At 41.4% G+C, this 20,531-nt stretch overlaps 1 protein-coding gene across 1 annotated transcript in view; it reads left to right on the forward strand.

Annotated features, from left to right (window-relative positions):
• Positions 1-7,091: 7,091 nt before the first annotated feature.
• Chrm2 (cholinergic receptor muscarinic 2) overlaps positions 7,092-20,531 on the forward strand; it is a 133,307-nt gene continuing 119,867 nt past the window's right edge. The window contains exons 1-2 of the mRNA XM_031381539.1: positions 7,092-7,505; positions 7,750-7,893. The gene's annotated coding sequence lies outside the window, so the exon portion shown is untranslated. The remainder of the gene's footprint in view (positions 7,506-7,749; positions 7,894-20,531) is intronic.

Raw genomic sequence — 20,531 nt, forward strand, 5'->3', positions numbered from 1 at the left:
CTTCTGGCGTCAGGGGCCATTGCAGGAGCATAGTGCACTGACATAAATGTAGGCAAAACACCAGTACACATAATATAAATAAATCTTTGAAAACATTTAAAGAATTTATCATAACATATAGAGAATTTTATAGGCACAAATGTAACAAATACTACTTCTAGCCTAGCACAAGTTTTAAAATTCTTCCATGACAAGCATCATGTTTTCTAGAGGGATTTTGAAAAATATCTCCCATAACTGTCAGGTTGTAAGTGACTAACATCATGCAGAGTTGAATCTCAAAAAATAAACATAGACAAAAATGGCTTCTTCAATGAAGAAAGAGTCTATTGTGCTTACAGTCTGGGTATAGTGGCCACACCCCAAAGTAGACACAATTAGGGTCAAGAAATTGTCCAGTAATAATTCAAGAGGGGGTAATATATCAATCAGCAACAACTATAGTGTCAGAACTTATGGTGGATATCGCCTGGTAATGATACAATTCATACTAGAACCAAAAGGTCATTTGAGTAATTGGGCATGAGTGAATGCTTATTCACCATTAAGGATTGAAAAAACATTTTCAAATTAAGAGATGGGAAAGAAACACTGGTTTCCTCCTGTGAATACATAGATTAGGGTGTCTTAGTTTATGCAGTGTTGGCTGGGTTTTAGGCATGGTTTCAGTTGTTAAAAGTGGATAGTTCCCATTGCTGATGTTTTTAGGACCCAGAGACCACCAATTGTTGAAGTGCCTTCTGTGACAAGTCAAGGTTGTCCTCTGCTTCACAGTAGGAATATTATTCTTATTCATTGACAGTTGGTCAAGAACAAAGGGTACCTAGAATCCACAGTTGCCATGAGATTGTTGAGTCCACAAAAGTAAAGAAAGGGAAGGAGATACAGTATTTTCTGGCATGACTTGAAATACAGTATTCATTTTCTGCCTAAATCAAATGTCCTTGATTCCAACCACATAGTTCTTGATAGTCTCACAATAGATATTATTTTGATTTAGGTAGTAGATAATACCTGAATGGAAAGAGTGGGAATTTGAAAAGAAAAATTGCAGTTTAGCTCTAAAAGCAAGCTTACTTACATTGTCCAGCAGACGCTGATATTGATATGATAGCATAGAACAGTCTAGCACCACTATTCTCAGAACCTGAGAGGCTGGCCTACCACTCTCACCTTCAGTTTCTAGTCCTTCTACATTTTCATCCTATCATGTATGACTTTTAGTCAACTCAGGGGCAAAATGCAGAGAAACTTTATAGAATATTCTCAGGGACAGTCAAGCAAAGGGAAGGTATGAATCATGGTCCAAGATGGACTTCTAGCTTTTTAGTTCATTCTGTGACCGTAGAATCCAGTTCTTAGTTACCTTGCCCCTATCCCCATGGCCATTACATAATTAGAACAAACTATAACAGCAATATTAAGTATCTTGTTCTCGACAAATTGCAGAAGTGTTCCTGTGTGAGAAACACTCATTGCTATATAAGCAGTCAGCTTATTACTTCTAAAATACAAAATTTTAAAAGTTTATAAGCAAGAATCATATAGAAGAGGCCAGAAATGTACCCTAAAGCATAGTGCCTTGGGTAGAGAGTATAGAAGTGTTTTTCCTATCATTGACTTTCTCACTATGTCACTGAAAATGAGACCACAGTACTCGATGAGTGGTGTTTTACTTGTCCTTTCTGACTGCTATAAAACAAGGGCCTGGGATTTTCCTTCATGGCCACCGACAATGTCTCTAACTTTAGCTACTTCACTGGTCACTAATCTGAATATTTAAACAACCTTCAACATCCATAAGGTCATACTTGTTTCAAGTGTCTATACCATATATACAGCATCTGCCAGCTAGATATCACCCCTAAAATAAGCTTCCTGATGTACAAATGGCATGGTATCTTTCTGAACCTTCCATGTATAGCATAAACTATTTTATCTATGGTTCCTAAGTAGAGATAGTTTCATTTCTTTTCTCTTCAGTTGAATCTAAAACTCTTGGTGGTTTCATATCATTGATAGGTAAGAAAATATTGAACATTATTCAACATTTTGTTGAATTAATACCAATACCTTAAATCCAGTTTGTGGCAAGCTTCTGGAAAAAAATTTTTTTCCTGGAGATTCCATCTGATAGTCTCAGACCAGCTCATTGTACTTCATAGCACTGTTGAAGCAAAACATACCAATGGCAGCTTGTTTACATAAAATTGCTCAATCAAAAATGTTTTCCTCCAAGCCATAGATGCTATGTATCCTGTATCTGTCATCAATAACACAAGAGTACATTGTGTCTCCTATGGTGTTCTGAGAGTAGGAGCTGAGTGATAATCGTTGAAGACATTCAATAATTACCAATACATGTTTATTCAGCATCCTTTGAAAATTAACTCTCTTTGTAAGGTAAAGTTTGTCAAGGGAAGACCTTGTAGACAGGGAGCACACATATTGCACCTAGAGCTAGACTGCATCATTCCTTTCTCTGGGGATTTATAAAATGCTGCCCTTGAGATCTCTTATAAACAAGGTCCTTAATCCATAGATCTAGTCACCTTGTAGATTAAATGAGGAAGAAAGAACATGTTCATCCTGTTTCTTTTTGGCACAGTAAATCAGGGTAGGCTTTAATGCTTGCTTCGTTAGGCACTCTACAAGGAGAATTTCTAAGGTGAAAAGGTCTGCATGTTGCCATACTACTGATCATACACGATTGAGTCTCACTTTTGAAACATGTTCTTTTCTGCATGAGAGCTATCTCAGTCACTCTGAAATACAGGGTAAATCAAGTTCAGTGAGGTGCCTTTGGGGTGCTGCTATGGTCCCCAAACATGTTTCTTTATCATGGTTTAACATCTCCACCTTTCCCTTGATGACCCATAGCTAGCTTAGGAAACTTGTCTGTTATATGATCTGAGAAAACATATGAACTCCCATGGGTAAGGGGTTAGCTTGCTCAAAATTCTACAGAAAGCAGGTTTCCCTATGGACTAAGTTGCTGTTAAGTATTCCAGGAAGATTCTTTTCTATAAAAGAAAATGAAATCAGAGTCACTAATTCTAATCATCAGAGAGTCTTGTTCATAATGGAAGAGTAGGACCCTTTCCTTTGAACTCGCTAGAACCTTAGCTCCACCTGAAATTCCAGCATCCAATTTCAGGAAGAGAAATTTAAATTGTTTGCCAGCCTCATAGAAGCAGGGGTAGTGGGGATGGGATAGGGGGGTTTCCACAGGGGAAACCGGGAAAGGGGATAATATTTGAAATGTAAATAAAGAAAATACTCCCAAAAATTTTTTGTGAAAAGCTACACTTGAAATGGATGCATTTGGGACTCCCCAGCCCCTGTTTTAGGGGCTTACCTCTCTATGTGGGTCTTCAGCTTCACCTCCTGGTGGGAGGAATGAATACAGACTAAATGCTCCTCTGAGCAACCAGGCATCCCACCTGTCTGTTTCCTCTGTGTACTTAAACACTGACTTATCAGCAGCTGTTTAGTGTTTTGCACCATGAGGCCCCTCCTTCCTCACCATTTCCTCCTTCTTAATATTCCCCATTTGGAACCGAGCTCTGTATTTTAAAGACCTTAGATTCAGCAGCAGTGAATGGTTTTAGGCCTTGGATAACACTATCAAGGCTAAGACAGGATGAGTTTAAAACATCTGTGATGCCAAACTTCCAGGAAAAGGGGGGAAAAGTAAGAGAGCATTGTTTGTCATTCTGTCACTAAACATTGTCACTCAGAATCAGTCCCATTTGTGTATGAAAACGTCTGCTGTGGGGTATGCAAAAGAAAGGCTTAGGATTTTTCTATGACAAAAGGGCATCATCTTTTCTAGCTGAAGAATAGAAGCTTTTAAATTACCCTCTGGGAGTGTTTGGAGGGAAAATAAATAACTCTAAGAAGAATGGCATGCCTTTTGTGGGGCTGTTACTGAGATTTTAAAACAACAGAATTACTGAAAAGCCTATTTCAAGAGGCTGTCCCTAGAAGACCCACTTTGAACTCAAGAATGTTATATTCCAAACTGAATCATGGAAAAATCAAAGTTCCCTGGGTGTACCTATGAGAAATCGAGCTGCTTTTTCCTGAGCCTCTGGCTGCTAAGCCTTGTGGTTCCCCCTCTTTACCTCTTGGAACAGTTTTATGGGTGGGAGACTGAGGGCAATAAGATCTACTCTGGCTCATTTTCCTTCTATAAGCCAAGACTTCCCCTGTATTTTTTTTCAGGTCATTAAAAATAGAAAAAGTGGGAGGGGGACAAATATATAGTGGCCAGACCTGGTGGGAAACCACCAGAGTTCAACTCACCCTAAATCCACTTACAATGAAAGAGTGGTGATCCGTGCCTCTAAGTACTGAAACCTCCATACTCTTGCACTGAAATCAACATGGTGCAGTAAAAAGCATGCCCTGTCTTCAGGACTGAGAGCCAATCAGATCCCTTCTTCTAAGTTCCTGGTGACCTTGTTTCTAGTCTTATCCAAAAGTGAACTTTGTCAAAGACTCAAAGCCATGCCCTCCGGGCATTGGTGCTCCTCATCGAATGCCCAAAACTAGCATTATAAGGAGGTAGGTAATGAAGTTTGGCTTCACAAGTGGAAATTACTAATTTATTAGAGTGCTTTGAGGTGGAAAATAGTCATGCAGATAAAGGGAAACCCACAGATGCATTCTACAAAGTCTTTAAAAAGCACTTTTGAAAATGTTCCACACCAAGAGTTACTAATAAATGCAAACACTATATTCCTGCAGTGAAGGAACACTCTTTTATCTCAGAAAGTGAACTTGTCTAAGAGATGAAAATAAAATGCCCAGAAAACGCGCGGTCATTTCCTGTACAGAAAGAAACTAGAAGAGGGAAGACTGAGAGGCTCCCTGGGGTCAGTGTGATGATGGATTGTGTTTAACATGCATCCTGCATCCCTCTGGTGGATAGCATCCTTGGTTCTGCCTGCAATGCTCTCTGGGAAACACTTTCAAAGAGGTCACAGGCATGACCCAGGAATCCGAATCCTTAAATCCTAACTGACATCCTGCAGCCACAGCTAAAGTATCATGGGCCAAAAATAAATAAATAAATAAATAAATAAATAAATAAATAAATATATAAATATATAAATAAATCTGCTGAGAACTTTATAGCAATTGATTCTATTGTTCTATATAACAAATCTAGAAGATATCCACTTTATAGATTAAAAAGTTGACATTCAGAGTCGTTAAATAATTTCTTCACTTCCAACAGTGAGTGGCCAAGATACAAGTATACATGATCAAGGATAAAGTTGTTCTCAGTAAGGACGTAAGAGAATGGGCATTTTTGAGGCTTGCTCACTGAGAGTGTCACCTCTGTTTCTAGCTCCTCACAAAAGCCTGCTATGTTTGTGAGTCTTTGCTGGCTATTTACTCGCTTCCCTTTTTTTTTTTTTTTTTTTTTTTTTTTTTTTTTTGGATTAGGTAGATCCTCCTAGGAAGAACAGATTCACAATGGGGAACAAAAACAGAGCCAGAGTCCGGGTTAATAAATTCCTGGGTTTTCTTCTTTGTTGCTTGTCAGGAATCTATCATTCTTTTTTTTTTTTTTTTTTTTTTCAGTTTCAGTATGTGTGTGTGTGTGTGTGTGTGTGTGTGTGTTGTATGTGTGTGCAAGCATGCACACATGTGCATTCACAAAAACCTCAGGCATATTATGATGATGTGAATTTATGAAGGCTTCTTAGAGATAATGACAGATGGAATGTTTGTGAACTTATTTTCTATAGTACCCAACCGAGAGAAAAAAAGTGAAAATAGAAATCAGATGCTTACTGGCTGAAACCTAGTTCTGGGCTCGACTGAGGGCAATAATGTTCAGAACTGCCTCTCTCAAACACGACTAAAATGCCTGCATGGACTCAGAGGGCAAAGACATACCATTGCCATCCTTTACACCAGAGAAGCTTTCATCAAGCAAAATTGAATTTGTGTCAGTCCTACTTAAGCACAGCTATAGGATTTTCATTCATCAATTAATTTATATTAGTGTATAATTTATTATCTTGATGGTCAGCCTCACTACAAGAGCTTCATGTGGGTATTTCTTCTCAAAGATGAGAAACTTAGAAAGAAAAGGAACGGTGGCTTCATTATTCTGTATGCTCTTTAACGCCCAGCCAAGGACAGGGCAACACGAATTGAGCTGAATTCCATTGTGCATAATAAATAGCAATTTCTCTCTGTGTGATCAAAAAGGAGATAGGTCCCATTCTTTGTTATTTAGTCTAAGGTTTCAATGATTTCTTCTTTAATTCTATTTAGAAATGAAAGCCACGTTCCGTAACACCTGCTTATGTCATCACAGGCAATCTACATCATCAGGAAGAAGTGTTGTCTTCAGCTACGCTTTAAACTAAACACATCATGATATCATCAAACAAGTTTCATACTTTCAAACAATGGGCAAAAAAAATCTGGGAAGAAATTTCTCATTAAAATAAACCAAAAATTAGTCCATGCTCTGAACACAGGAAGTTCACATCTTTTATTTTCCTCGATATACAGCAAAACCCCATCTGGCCAAAGCACCACTAGGATACTCTGTTAACTACTACCTCCCATCAACTGATGGAACACATAGACATTGGCCTGTGTGGGAAGAAAAAAAAAACCAGCAAAGACAGATCAATAAAAACCTGTTTCTTTCTAATACATTAGTTACCATCAAAGAAAGAATCTGAACACTTCTCCATGACTATATATTTAGTACAAAGTATATTATTCTAACATTATCATTTATTAGCATTTATTCTAACATTTCCCCACCTGGAAACACGGGGCTTAAGTATCTTCGGCAATCAACAAGCCTTCTTCCCAATGTGCCCTGTCACCTTTGTAGCAACCCCGCACTTGCTGGCACGGGACCTAGGGGTGGTGGTGGTGGTGATTGCAAAGGTTGTGGTGTAGAAATTGCAGATGGAGAACTGGGCTCTGGGGACGGACATGGAGAGATGCAGAAAAGAGCTGAGAGAGAAAGCTGTCATATTTGCACAGAAGAACCGCCAAATCAGAGCGCAGAGAGGATTTCATTGGCGGAGCCCCCTTCAACGGCAACTAATCCTGTCAGAACGAAAGAAAATTGTAAATGCTCTCTCCAGAAACTGTCCGCCCATTGCAGCTAATCGAACACAAACGCACAAATAGAGACACCACTCTCGCTCTGCTGCTACACACAGCGGGTGAGAGCGAGGAGACCAGTTCCTGGGAGCAGGCACGCGGGGGCACAGACACACTCGCTCGCACACACGCACACACGCACACGCCAGCCTGCGGGCTTGGCCAGAGCCCTGAAGTCGCAGATCCCACTTGGAAATCGCCAGAGGCGCTGGGAGAAGTGGAGGAAAGCAGCTCCCAGACACTAATTACTACTTCCCCGGCACTCGGGTGAAGAAATGAAGCCCGCCCAGCTCTTCGCCATATCCAGGTCTCCTTTCCGTTTCGGTGTCCACAATCATCTCCCTGAAAGCCAGGTTTGAAAGTCTTATTTGTCTGTGTTTTGGGGGTGTGATGCTCACGGCGGCGGACAGATGCAATTTAACTCCAGTCTGAACAGACCATTGGGGTCTCTCTCTCCCAGGTTAGCCGAGTGACACGACCGATGTGAAATGCCCCGCAGCCTTCTCCGAGCCTTGGGGTCAGCAATCTCTCCGCCTCCCTTGCCCCACCCGTCTAAGTGCGGCGGCGACAACTAATCTTTCGCTTTTCTCTCACTAGATGCAGGGAGAAGGCAAGCGGGCAGCCAGCTGAGGACTCCAAGCTGTGCCGCTTGCTCCCAAGCCGGTCCAACCTGAGCCCGCCAAAGGCTTCTCGCTCCAGCCAGACTCCACCAGATCGCAGCCTCGGGCGACTAAGTGACAGGTAAAGACTCTGCTATACCGCCCGCTTCTCTGATTGTCCACATCAAGGGCCCTGGTACCTCGCAGCTCCTCCCCATCACCCGACCCTGGCCGCAGAGGGTCTAGGTTTGGAAGAATTTTGGTGGTCCCCGACACGTGCAGGTTTTCCAATGGAAACTTTGGCATCTGGGGCTTGCTGGAGAGGACACGTACCTTGGCGGGTCTGAAAGAAGGAGGGTTTTCACAGCTGGGGCGGGGGAAACCATTAAGGTAGCTAAGTCCTGTGGAATGTGGCAAAAAGCAGCCTGGAGCGCCGATACCCCAGTATGGTTCTGTCTTTGAGCTTGGCACCCCCCACCCCCTCTGTCACAGACTCTGCTGCTCTTCATCCCCCACCCCACTCCAGATGCTGCCGTGGGAAAGGCAAGTAGAGCTCAGTCTCTCCTGCCGCTCACCCCTCCCTCTTAAGCTCCCCTTAAACCCTGGGCACACTGCATTTAGGGTGGGGGCTCCTCTCGCCACCACTCCACGCCGTCCTCTGACTCCGCCTTGGGAGAGAGCCTTCTGGTGAGGGAGACGGGTTTAGTGCTGTTGTCCCCGGACGTTGGCGGGGGAACAAGGTTGGGGAAGGTTTCCAGGAGGAGACAGAAGGGAGTCCTCTGCAAGCCTATTTTCCTCCGCTGGCGCACAAGGTTGATTGTCCGCTGTGGCTGAGGAAAGGGGCCCCAGTCCAGAGCTGAGGAAGTCTCAGAGGCTGCAGGAGGTTGGCCTCCCAACTCATGGTGGGTACTGGACCACTCTGCCGGTCTTAGATAGAGACTAGCTGTGCTGTAAATGACCTTTACTGTTGGCACCTGCGGAGCTAAGCGATCATCTCGAACTTGTGGCTCTGGGAGCGAGGGAGGTGCGGTCCAAACCTGATTGCAGATACAAAATACAGAAATTCCACCTGTGCGCTCCAGCCTTCCAGGTCTCTGGAGTGTCAGAAGCCCAGCAAGCAGGGAGACTTGCTTTGCAGAGCGCTCCAGGGGTAAGAATTCACCCAAAATTGACATCTACGTGGGGAGCGGGTGGGGGGGGGCACTCTCTGTCCTTCTCCAATATATGCATCCTCCTTTCTATCTCTGGTCCTTCTGCGCCCTTAAGGCTCTCCTGAGCCACCAAATAGTGCAAGGGAGGGTCGACTGGTCTCTCAGTCCCTTTAGGTGATGCAGACTGGGGAGCTTGTGTGCAAATGCCCACGGAGAGAAGTGCTCGCTGCCAAGAGCTGGGAGGAGGGCAGAGAAATGGAAGTAAACACTGAAGGCAAGTAAAATTGCCTGCTGACACATCATCACCCAAGCTGCCCTCTCACATTCTTGTGTCACTTCAGGATCCCTGCTAGTCTGTTCCCGCAACCCCACTGCTCCAAAGCTTCCCACGGCTGGAAGCCCCTTGCACTATGCTCCAGGTCCAGAATCTCCCAGGCCGACCTTACATTTCCTCTCTTCTCCTTCTCTTTTCTTTTTGTCTGGTTTTTGCTTCTCTCGTTCTTTCTTTTACACTGGGTGGCAGTTGGTATATGGAAATCTTATAATGTTCATTCCCTTCAGCATAAGCAGCCAGTAATACAAACACACATCCCAAAGCTCTTCCAAACAAGCATTAGCGCTCCAGCGCCTGGCCACCTTTGGGCATTCCCCCAGCATCTGCAGCCTCGGTCAAGATATCTTGGCTGAGGCTTCTGCCTCAACCTGGCTGAATAGAGAGGGGAGCTGCTCCTACTCCCTGGAGAAACCTCAGGACAATCAGGCAGAATTGGGACTTTGAAGTAGAACGTGAGGTGGAGATTCTGTGCTGGCGCAGTTCAAAGAGGTGAGCACTCCTGAGGTGTCTTGTCCCTGGTCCAACTAGCTGCATCTTTTTTCCAACCCATGCCGGGTAGTGTGATGGCCGAGTACCGGAGTAGGCCTACCTCCTCTTTCTCTTTCTCGCAATTGGCACAATTCCTGGATTCAGAGTTCTTTGCGCAAAGAATCAGCTGAGCTCATAAACTCCATGTTAACTAACTCTGGATTGTGGGGCAAAAGATTTCACGATGTTTTCTGCAGAAAATTAGGTGCATAAGCATAAACTGTCTTGATAAGCGTGGGGTGGATATGTTCTTTTCATTGCTAGCAATAACAGGGATCTTGATACAAGTACACAGAAAGCTCTCATAGTCAGCATCCCTGGGTCATCTTGAAGAATTTTGCAAATACACCAATGACTGTAAAGATAAAACCAGTCGATTTAGCCAAGACAGTTTCATGCTGGGAGTTATATTGAGCTACAATTAAGAAGGGGTTACTCTTGAGATTGTTGTCAAAGGTGGAAGAACTTTATGCCAACACTGATACAACTTTCCCTTAGGAAAGGGACTAAAGAGGCATGTTAAAGCCAGATTGTCACCCTGTTACAAAAAAAAAAGTGTTGAAGTTTTAAAGAACTTCTCATCTACTCTATGGACTTTCTGAGATGAAATAATATTGACAAATGAGTTTTAAAATCCAAAACAGACTTCCTAAAGGCCAGGAACACCACCTCAGGTTTGTCTATGGCTTGAAAGTTCTGTGGACATAGTGGAGTGGACATAGGAGAAAGTTGAGTTGTAGGGCCCGAAAGTAAGAATAGTCTGGCTTGACAGATGTTTCGTCAACCTGTAAAAGGAGAAATGATGTGTGCTTATGTAAGTGTGCCTGAGGGTGCCCTGAGGGGAACTGGAGGAAGAAGCTGGGTGGATTGCAGTATCCCTATCATAGTTCAAGTGCATGAGAACCCAGAAAACATGTTTGAAGCTCTTAAGCGACTTCAGAGGTAGCTGTGGAAGAGATGAACAGTTAAAATATAGAACCTCTTCCTGCGGTGAGCTCCCATGGGTAACCATGGAGGGCAGGGGTTGGGGGGGGGAAACGATAAACTGCCGTCTTTAAAAATAAAACTAACAAATTACTCTAAAAGTGAATTTATTTCTTTCTTTGTCCAGACAATCGCCCCTAATCCTCAAGCTGGCAATTGGACACAGACTTAGAGACTTACAGCCAAATTCCAATCCAGAATAGCCCCCCTTCTAGGGCTGAGGGTATCAGAGGGCGAGGGCATCTTCAGAGGTGGCTAGCCTGCTGGCTGGCAAGGGGGGAACTGAAGATGTGAGTGTCCAGCAGTCAGTGCAGAGTGAGCTGGCTGATGAGAAGGCATATGTCTCCAAGACCCATGGCAATGGCTAGAGTAGAAAGGGGGTGAAGAAGAGAATTAGAGCTGAATATAGGAGAGGCAAAGAGGAAATGGGAGAAAGGAGAAGGGAATGTAAGGGCAGGATTCTGTGGAAATGACTTTAATAAAGTGTGGTTCAGCCTCACCTCCTCACACTGGTCTTAATATGTCACTACATGAAACAATGTTCCTAAATGTCTTTCCGTATAACTACCAGAGAGACTGACAAGCATGTCAGAGTCCCCTTGAAAGACTGTTTTTATTCATAAAAATTACATTTGCACTGGTATATTATTTTTAATGTCCGTGCTGTGTCCCCACAAGGACTCAAATGTATTAAATGCTGGTAAATTCTCCTTGTGGCTATTTACAACTGCCCATCATTCTTATCGTTTGTTTGCACTCCGTTTCCTTTGGTTCATAGAGCAGATATTTCAATCCCTTTCATTAGGGGTCAGAGAAGCAAGTGTACTTTCTGAATATCCTAGGCTCTGCTGTTATCTTGTGGTATAATAATATGTACATGTGTGCATAAATGTCTCTCCCTACCCAGTGTGTGCTTATATGTGTTTGTGTGTGTGTGTGTGTGTGTAAGAGAGGCAGGGGGTAGGTAGATCATGGGAAGCAGGTCATCTTGCCCTAGGCATTTTCAAACTTTATTCTAAATTTCCAGTACTTTCCTAAGCAGCTTCCATGCGTTGTATTATCTGGTTTGCTACAAATCTTTATGAATTTTAAATAGTGTCAAGCACATCCCAGGAACTTAATAAATCTTTGCTGAACGAGTAAATATATAAATCCATTTTCTCATTGCAATAATCCTAAGAGATAGATGCTAGTTTCTTGATTTTACAGGAAAGGAAACCTACAGTCACAGAAATGCAGTGATGGCCCTAAATCACGTAAATAGTATGTTGCAGTCCTAAGATGCAAACACAGCCTGTTGGATTCCCCGAGGCTTCGCTCTGATACTGTGCTAATTGACTGTATACAGAGGCATAACTGTATTTTTCCTGTGTTTGGGGAAGCAACACTGTGATATTCAGATTTCAATCATGTTCTCTCCATTGGTTTAATTCAACTCTGCCTTTTCTGCTTAAACCCCCTACATCCAGGCAAAGAAAAGTAAGAAGAGTCAGTGCCAACTACACTCTTAGTTGGCACAACATGCTTATTCTACTTAGTTATTATTTCTGGTGGAAGAAATCAAAGGCATTAAGAGTATCAGGCACTTTGCCAGGTGTCACATCTACCTCTCAGCTAAGGCAAGCCAAACAAGAGGATGTCAGATGCCTTCCCGTTGAACCCATGATAAGTAGATACATAGACTTCCCCAAAGTGAAACATCTAAATACTTTGTGAAAAAGTTCCTAAGTCAATGTCCATTCTAGCATCTCTCCATTGTATTATAGAGAGTGAATTGCTCTCTATTACTCCCCCCTCCCCTTTGGACATTCAGGTTCTGAGGTGTTTTTTCCTTTGGTTTATCGAGACAGGGCTTCTCTGTATAGCCCTGGCTGTCCCGGAACTCACTCTGTAGACCAGGCTGGCCGAAAACTCAGAAATCCACCTGCCTCTGCCTCCCAAGTGCTGGGATTAAAGGCATGTGCCACCACTGCCCAGGGTTCTGAGTTTCAATGGCTTCTTTTAATTTTGATCAGACTTTATTGTCAACCTCTGCTTTGCAAGGCGAATGTGACTTTGTGAACTGCAGTCAGCTGAGGCTGAGGGAAAGAAGTTAGAGCTTCTATGTTGTCTATTCCTGTCTTACTTCATTCCGTTTTCTTCTTTCTTCTCACATGCTGAAGTTCCTTTTATACTATGACCTAAATATACAATCATCTTAGCTGCTGTTGTTACCATGGTAATGTTTCATGGTAGATAAGGGTATACTATAAGAATCAGTTTCTGTCATTAGTAATGGAATTCTTTCCCCCTCAACCCTTCTCCCTCCAGCCAAGCTTACACCTAATGATGCCCTCTGGTGTTCAAAGTCAGAAAGTGCACTGGTTTGTTTATGAGGAGCTCATCATTGTTCAAAGCTTATGAGACACTTTAATTTCAATTTGAAAATAAAAATAACTTAGATAAGGTTTAATTAATATAGTTTAAACAATGACATTATAATTTTTTTGTTTTTTAAGTATGTTAAAAGCTGTCTACTATGCAGAGATCTAGAAAGCTCTATATATGTATGTAGTAAGTATTTAGACCTATACACCCTTTTGTTCTTAATGATTGTGAAATGTTTTTATGGGAGACAGAGAGACTTCCAAGAGGAGAATCTAGTAGAATATTCTGTATGCTTTGATCTTCAGACTTAAAAAAATGAAGTCTTCTGACTTAATGGGGAGACTTTCTGGCTGGAATGTCTAGACGTTTTACTCTTCATCTGCATTAATGAGCATATTTTAATTAGTCACTCATAACCCAACAAACTGACATGAAACTGATATGCTAAGAACACCTTATCTTCCTTATTCCAAATTCTACCGCTTCTTCTACTTCAGTGGCAAAGCAGACCAGTGCTGTCTTTGGGGCTTCTCCAGAACCTCTCCCCAAATCTCCCTTGTCAGGGAGTTCTCAGACCTTTATCATGATGTATTGAACTGACCCTCCACTCTTTAGCTCCCTGTACTATGCCTCCTTCTCTCATTGCTAGACTTCCTTTTCATAATGCAAATCTGAACATGTCATACTCTTTTTAAAAAATTCTCCAGTGTTTCTCAAGTAGTTGCAATAAACTCTCCCATCACTGACACAGTGAGATTGTCCATCACTGGTGCAGTGAGACTGTCCATCACTGGTGCAGTGAGACTGTCCATCACTGATGCAGTGACACTGTCCATCACTGGTGCAGTGAGACTGTCCATCACTGATGCAGTGAGACTGTTCATCACCGACGCAGTGAGACTATCCATCACTGGTGCAGTGAGACTGTCCATCACTGGTGCAGTGAGACTGCCCATCACTGATGCAGTGAGACTGTCCATCACTTGTGCAGTGAGACTGTCCATCACTGATGCAGTGAGACTATCCATCACTAGTGCAGTGAGACTGTCCATCACTGGTGCAGTGAGACTATCCATCACTGGTGCAGTGAGACTGTCCATCACTGATGCAGTGAGACTGTCCATCACTGGTGCAGTGAGACTGTCCATCACTGGTGCAGTGAGACTATCCATCACTGGTGCAGTGAGACTGTCCATCACTGGTGCAGTGAGACTATCCATCACTGGTGCAATGAGACTGTCCATCACTGGTGCAGTGAGACTGTCCATCACTGATGCAGTGAGACTATCCATCACTAGTGCAGTGAGACTGACTCACTCATGTAGTGAGACTGTCGAGCACTGATAAAGTCCTTTCCCCAGCTACATCTTTATTCATCATTTCTTCCTGTTTGATCTGCAGAGACAGAATTCATAGTAGCTTAGAATTCTGACCAATCAGAGTAAAAGCCAAACAACTATTAGCCAATGTCCAATGTCTTCTTTTTCATCATTTTCTTCTTCCTCTCCTTCTCTTTCATTTAATTCATCTGTGATGTTGTTATTATTACAATAACCAATGAAAAGTAACCAGATTTTTATTTATATCCAGAATCAATATAATAGTAACATGGAATTTTGAGGTTTAATAGTCATGATAATGTGCTTTGGAGGGAAAGACATTAGTTATTATTGAAAGTATTGCATGGCTTTGGACAACCTTTTTTCCTGGATATTTAACTAAAGTATTTGAAAATGAAAGTACTTGTGAAGTTTAGCTGATTTAATCTAGTCCTGGTTATAAAATAACAACTAGAACTTAAAATTTAAAATTAAGGAAAGTAGAAGAACAATGGATGTATTTTCACTAGTGATAAAAATCATGCATTTATAATACATTGGTAATAAGAATTGACTTTTATACGCAACCTTAGGCTAAAGGCTGAGAAATGATGAGATATGGGTTTATTTTTTAAAAGAGCTGACTGACTTTCTAACAAAATTTTTGCATAGATGTTTATAACTCCATAAATATTCATAGTCCCTTTCTATTTTGTTGTACAAAACTCTTCCTAGGCTATATACTAGCTTTGGTTCAGATGTCTAGTCCATGGAGCAGTGGACCAACACAGCTGAACACATGTATTTTCAAGATAAATTGAAGTGAATAATTGAAGTGTGGTGGGGGGTGGTGTTCTGAAATGTTTTTTTCATTTGACTCAGGAAGGTAGGACGTCCGTTTTGGAGGCTAAGTATCCATTTACCCTTGGGTGCTGACCTCCATGGACACAAAAACACAGGTTTTTGATGGTCGGCATACATACCTACTGCTTGGAATGACAGAATTCTGAGAACTGGCTAAATGACTACTACATTTTCCAGCTTTTTAAAGAGATTAATTCATAGGTTGAATGCCTAGAATACGCTGTTCTTCATGAAGAGATTATGAGTCAGCAAGAAGTCTCCCAGGAATCTAGATTTTTAGCAGGTACCTGATAAGATCCCAAAGTGAGCAATAGTGGAGCACATTTTAAGTAATAGTAAAAAGTAATGTAAATAGTAAGCTTTAGAACTTACCAGACATTGAAGAGAGAGAAAAAAGACAGAATGCTCAACCCTGAAATGTTTCTAAAGGACTAAACATGAAAGCTTTGTCTCCCCTTATAGACTGTCAAGATCCAGAGACAATGATGTGCATAGTCAAAGATTTTTTGGTTTCCTGAACAGATTCCAGTATAAGTAATAAATAACAATTCAGCATACCAAAGGGTTGTGGTGTCTGTCTTCTGCATACCAGTTTGTTTACACGCAGCTCAGTTACAACTCCATATCTACATCCTTAGACTTAGCCTGGGTTGGGAAGTATTGAGTATGTGGTACCCTTTGTAAGCCTTATTTCAGTTTCTGCCCCTTCATGCTTTTTCTCACTGATGTCTTCCCAGAACACAAATTTTCTTTTGATGCCAATGCTCCTCTGTGCTGCCCTCTGCACAGTGACCTGTCTAGGTTTACTCTGGGAAGGAAATGAACATGTACCTGCCCTTCTTCCTCTTCCTCTTCCTCTTCCTAGCCACTCAGGGAGGATTCAGTAGAGTGCTGGAATTGTCTTCAGTTCGAACAAGGTACATTTGCCTATAACTGCTGTAAATACTCATGCACTATGATGATCCCAAGGGACAGGTGTATTCAGTAAGTGCTAGGAATAGGAATGCTCAGCTGATCATTCCTGATGTTTTTACTCGAGAAGAAGATTCCTATGTTTTAATAAAGCAGATATGCTTTTCCTTACCAAACCAATAAAGTAGGGGACGATGGGCCTCTTATCTCTTGATTAATGACCTACTCCAGGGCTCTTTACTAGGGGTAAGTTAAGGTATCTAAAGAATTACCTGGAGACTATTTTTTTTCTACATTTCATAAATGCTAAGCACAGAATAAATTGATGAGTAGTGGTAATAAAATACATTGCACACACAAATTTGTATTGTTGAACTAGATGATTATTTCTGTACCTTCCTTGGAATTGTTTCAAAGCGAAGAGGTTTCTACCTAAACTCATGTAAAATATGTAGAATTTCTCTTTCATTTCCTAATTGAATTTTTTTTTTTGGACTGCAATATTTGGCTTCATTTTATGAAGTAAAAAGGAAGCGACCAGAGGACCAAAGTATGTATTGCAGATAGCTCTTTAGTTTTCTTGCTTTACCCTCAAAATTACTTTTCCCTCTAATTTTGTCAACAAAATGTACAGCTATATATTTATATGTAGACTTAGACAGCACAAATATCTTTCCCTGTGTACTGAATCACAAGAGTACTGAAGGAGGGATACCATGGATGACAAAGGCTTACATCCTGCTGTCTTACTGAGTAGCCAACTAGGCAGCATACACTAGCTGATAAGAGGCCCCTGACACATTTACAGCAGAGGACTGCCCAATCTGGCCTCACTGAAAAGATGCACCTAATCCTGGAGAGATTGAGGCCTAGGGAGTGGGTGAGGCCTGGCAGGATGGGGTGAGATTGAGGGTATAGGAACATTTTCTAGAAGACTGGGGAGGAGGAATGGGATGAAGAACTGTCAGAGGGTAGGCTAGGAGACTGGATAATGACTGGATTGTAAAAATAGATTGAAGATAATAATAACAAAAATCCTGTTGTTCTTTAACACGTGGATAGATAAGTCCCAGCCTGATTTTATTTTTAAAAGACCATGATAGGATGTTTTCTGTGACTAAGCATTTATATATTAGTGGCTGTTTCTGATTTGTGAATGAGACGTTCCTCTGTGACAATAGTGACTGGCTCCCCCACAGCAAAGCAAGGCAAACAAAGCATGCAGTGAGAGTTTCTATGCCATGCCTCTAGGAAACTTTACAACTTTGGTCAATTCTTTGGATATCCTATTTCTATACCTCAGGTCTACCCTTTGTGGTATGCACTTTTTACATTATCTTCCTAAACTTAATAGAAATTGGTTCTTATTTGTTTATTTTTCACACTAAATAACTTGGTCTAAGCCTGCATCTGAGGTTATTTACCATTACTCCTTTTCTTCAGATAAGGAAAAGGCCCCCTTTGGGTACCCACCTCACCCTGGGACATCCAGTTGCCGCAGGACTAGACACATCCTCTCCCACTGAGACCCAACTAGTACCAGTCCAGCTAACAGAAGGGGATCCAATAGCAGGCAACAGTCAGAGACAGCCCCAGCTCCAATTGTTAGAGGACCTATACGAAGGTCAAGCTGCACATCTGCTACACATGTGTTGTGGGGGGCTAAGTTCAGCCCGTGCATGTACTTTGGTTGGTGGTTCAGTTTCAGTGAGCCCCCATGGACCCAGGTTAGTTGACTCTAGGTTTTCTTGTGGTGTGCTTGACCTCCCCAGCTCACCCAATCCTATCTCCCACTCTTCCACAAGACTCCCCGATCTCTGCTTGATATTTGGCTATGGGTTTCTGCATCTGTTCCAATCCTCAGCTAGATGAAGTTTCTCAGGAGAGAGTTATGCTAGGCTCCTGTCTGCAAGCATATCAGAGTATCATTAATAGTGTCAGGGGTTGACTCTCTCCCATGGTATGGGTCTTAATTTAGGACAGTTTTTTTTTTTGGCTGTTCCCTTAATCCCTGATCCATCTTTATCCCTGAGGAGGGAACAACAGGCACATTTCAAAGAGGGTATCCCATTGAAAATTTGGTACTACAGTCCGATAAAAACAAAGACCAAGAGAAAGAGAAGAATAGTACAGAGGTAAGCCCCACTTGCCATCATTGTTCAGAAAATTAACTTATGGAGAAGACAGAAGATAGAGCTCTTGTCAAAGAGATGAGTCTGAGGTGAGGCTCAGAACAGTCATGTTGGCCAGTAGCCTGGAGGATGCCAATTTGTCTATTTCCTATTTGGAAGTGGTAGAACAAGAAAAGTCCCTTGAGAGCTATATTGAGGCACAGAAGCAAAGGCTTCTGAATTCCCTACACATAAAATATTTCATAGGTATTTATCAAATGTGTGTAACATTTCTTTTGATTAGGGCAAAAACAAGTTGTGTGCTGAAGCAATTATTGAGTCCCTGTCTGTTTTGTACAACTATTCCCATAGTCTTTGTCCACTAAGCAGTTGCTCTTACTTAATGCTGACTTCTATATTGCTAATACACAAATAAAGAACCAAAGGATCTAATTGTTGGGGGAAGTAAAACATCAGTAGACTAATTCTCTCTCTGTTTTGTACCCATTGTCAAGTCTTAACTCCAGAAGACTCCAGAGAATCATCACTGTCTATTGATGAATGTTAATACTAGCTAATTTTTGCTACAATTAATTGAAATTTCACACTCTTGTGTTTCCATATCAGTCAATATTTTTACATACTGACACCTTTAATCAAGGATTATCTTTCACAAGGGACTGACAACCGGGTCCTAATTAATTAAGGTGATAATTGCTCCCCTCTCTCTTGCAGTTTGTGGTTACATAACACCTTCTGCAGAAAATTCACAACCTCAGCACTCCTCTTTAAATGCTCCCACTTACATGAAGGCGCCTCAGCTTCCATCTCTGCAAGGGCTTTCCAAACTTTTTAATTAATCTTATTTTTTAGCTGTAAAGGAGGTCATATTTATTCTCCAGTGAGTTTTCTTACTTAAACAAATAAAATGGCATCTTCCCATTATTGAAGTGTCTAGATGAACCCCAAGGGCTTGTTTCTATAAAAGAGTAAGACTTTGTCAGACATCTCTCCTTTGATGTTCACTAGCTTGCCTTAGAAACTAAGGTTTCTGTTTTGCAATGCATGTCCCATGGTCCTTTGTTCTTGAATCTGTTTCCTCTTCCCCAGTCCTCAGCAAGCAAGTTGCTATGCAGCATTGTGTAAGGTTTGTTAGGTTCTCTGGGCTGCTGTGGTACCAGTATTTCAGTAGACATGGGACCTAGATTATACTTCATAATTGGCATCTCTCCTATCCTATCCTAGAATAGATATGGCTCCCCTCATTTGTTTTGATACTTCTTGGTATCTGGGATACTCTTTTAGAAGTAATTGATGGTTGCTCTAAATCCATAATGCAATTTCCCTACGTCCTCAGAATCCATGAAATTCTTGTACCATGGATTGGTCAGATTTTCTAAAAGTGATATGATCTTATTTGCTTCTTTTAATTAAATTACTGTGATTTATTTCTTTCACTAGCAGCAAACCCTTACTTGATTACATTTATGAATTATTATTTATCTTAAATCCATGTGGTCTTACTTGATATTTCTAGTATAATTGAAATGAGACTGAATATCAACAGGTCAGCCATCTAAAACTCAAATTGCTTTTCCACCCTTATGATATCTAGTTTTTTTTTACTATGTTAGGTTTTTAAAATAGCCTTCATGTTTTGGGACAATTTGAATTCACAAAACTAGTGTGAAAGATATGGAGTATTCTCACAGATTGCCTGTACCTCTACACCCAAGGATTTTTCACAAAGCAAACATCCTCTAGAGAGTGACAGGGTTATCATATGAGCTTATCACTTACGTTAGACATCCTTCTTGGTCTTATTAATTATAGACACTTGAACAAGAAGATAATGGTGCACTTACATTGGGATAATACAATGTAGTATGTCTCCATTCCTATGAAAATCTTCTATTTTCTCTAATCCTTCACTCTTATATTATTAAATTCTATAAATCTTTACTGATAACCAGAGATTTCATGTTCTAAATATTTTAATTCTCCCTGTGTTGTTCTTTTTGTTAGTAAGTTATGCCAGTTGCAGTGTTTAATAAGAATATGACACTGCTACTTGCCATTATGTGAATCTTGTTAATTATTTTTCCACTATTATATTTTGCAGGAATTTTTAAATAATAATTTAAACAAAATACTGTTTGCCCAGTTGTGGTGACTCTTCTGCTCCCTAGTCTCTAGCTGAGGAGTGGGGA

This window comes from Mastomys coucha, unplaced genomic scaffold, assembly GCF_008632895.1.
Source record: "Mastomys coucha isolate ucsf_1 unplaced genomic scaffold, UCSF_Mcou_1 pScaffold20, whole genome shotgun sequence".
NCBI lineage: Eukaryota > Metazoa > Chordata > Mammalia > Rodentia > Muridae > Mastomys > Mastomys coucha.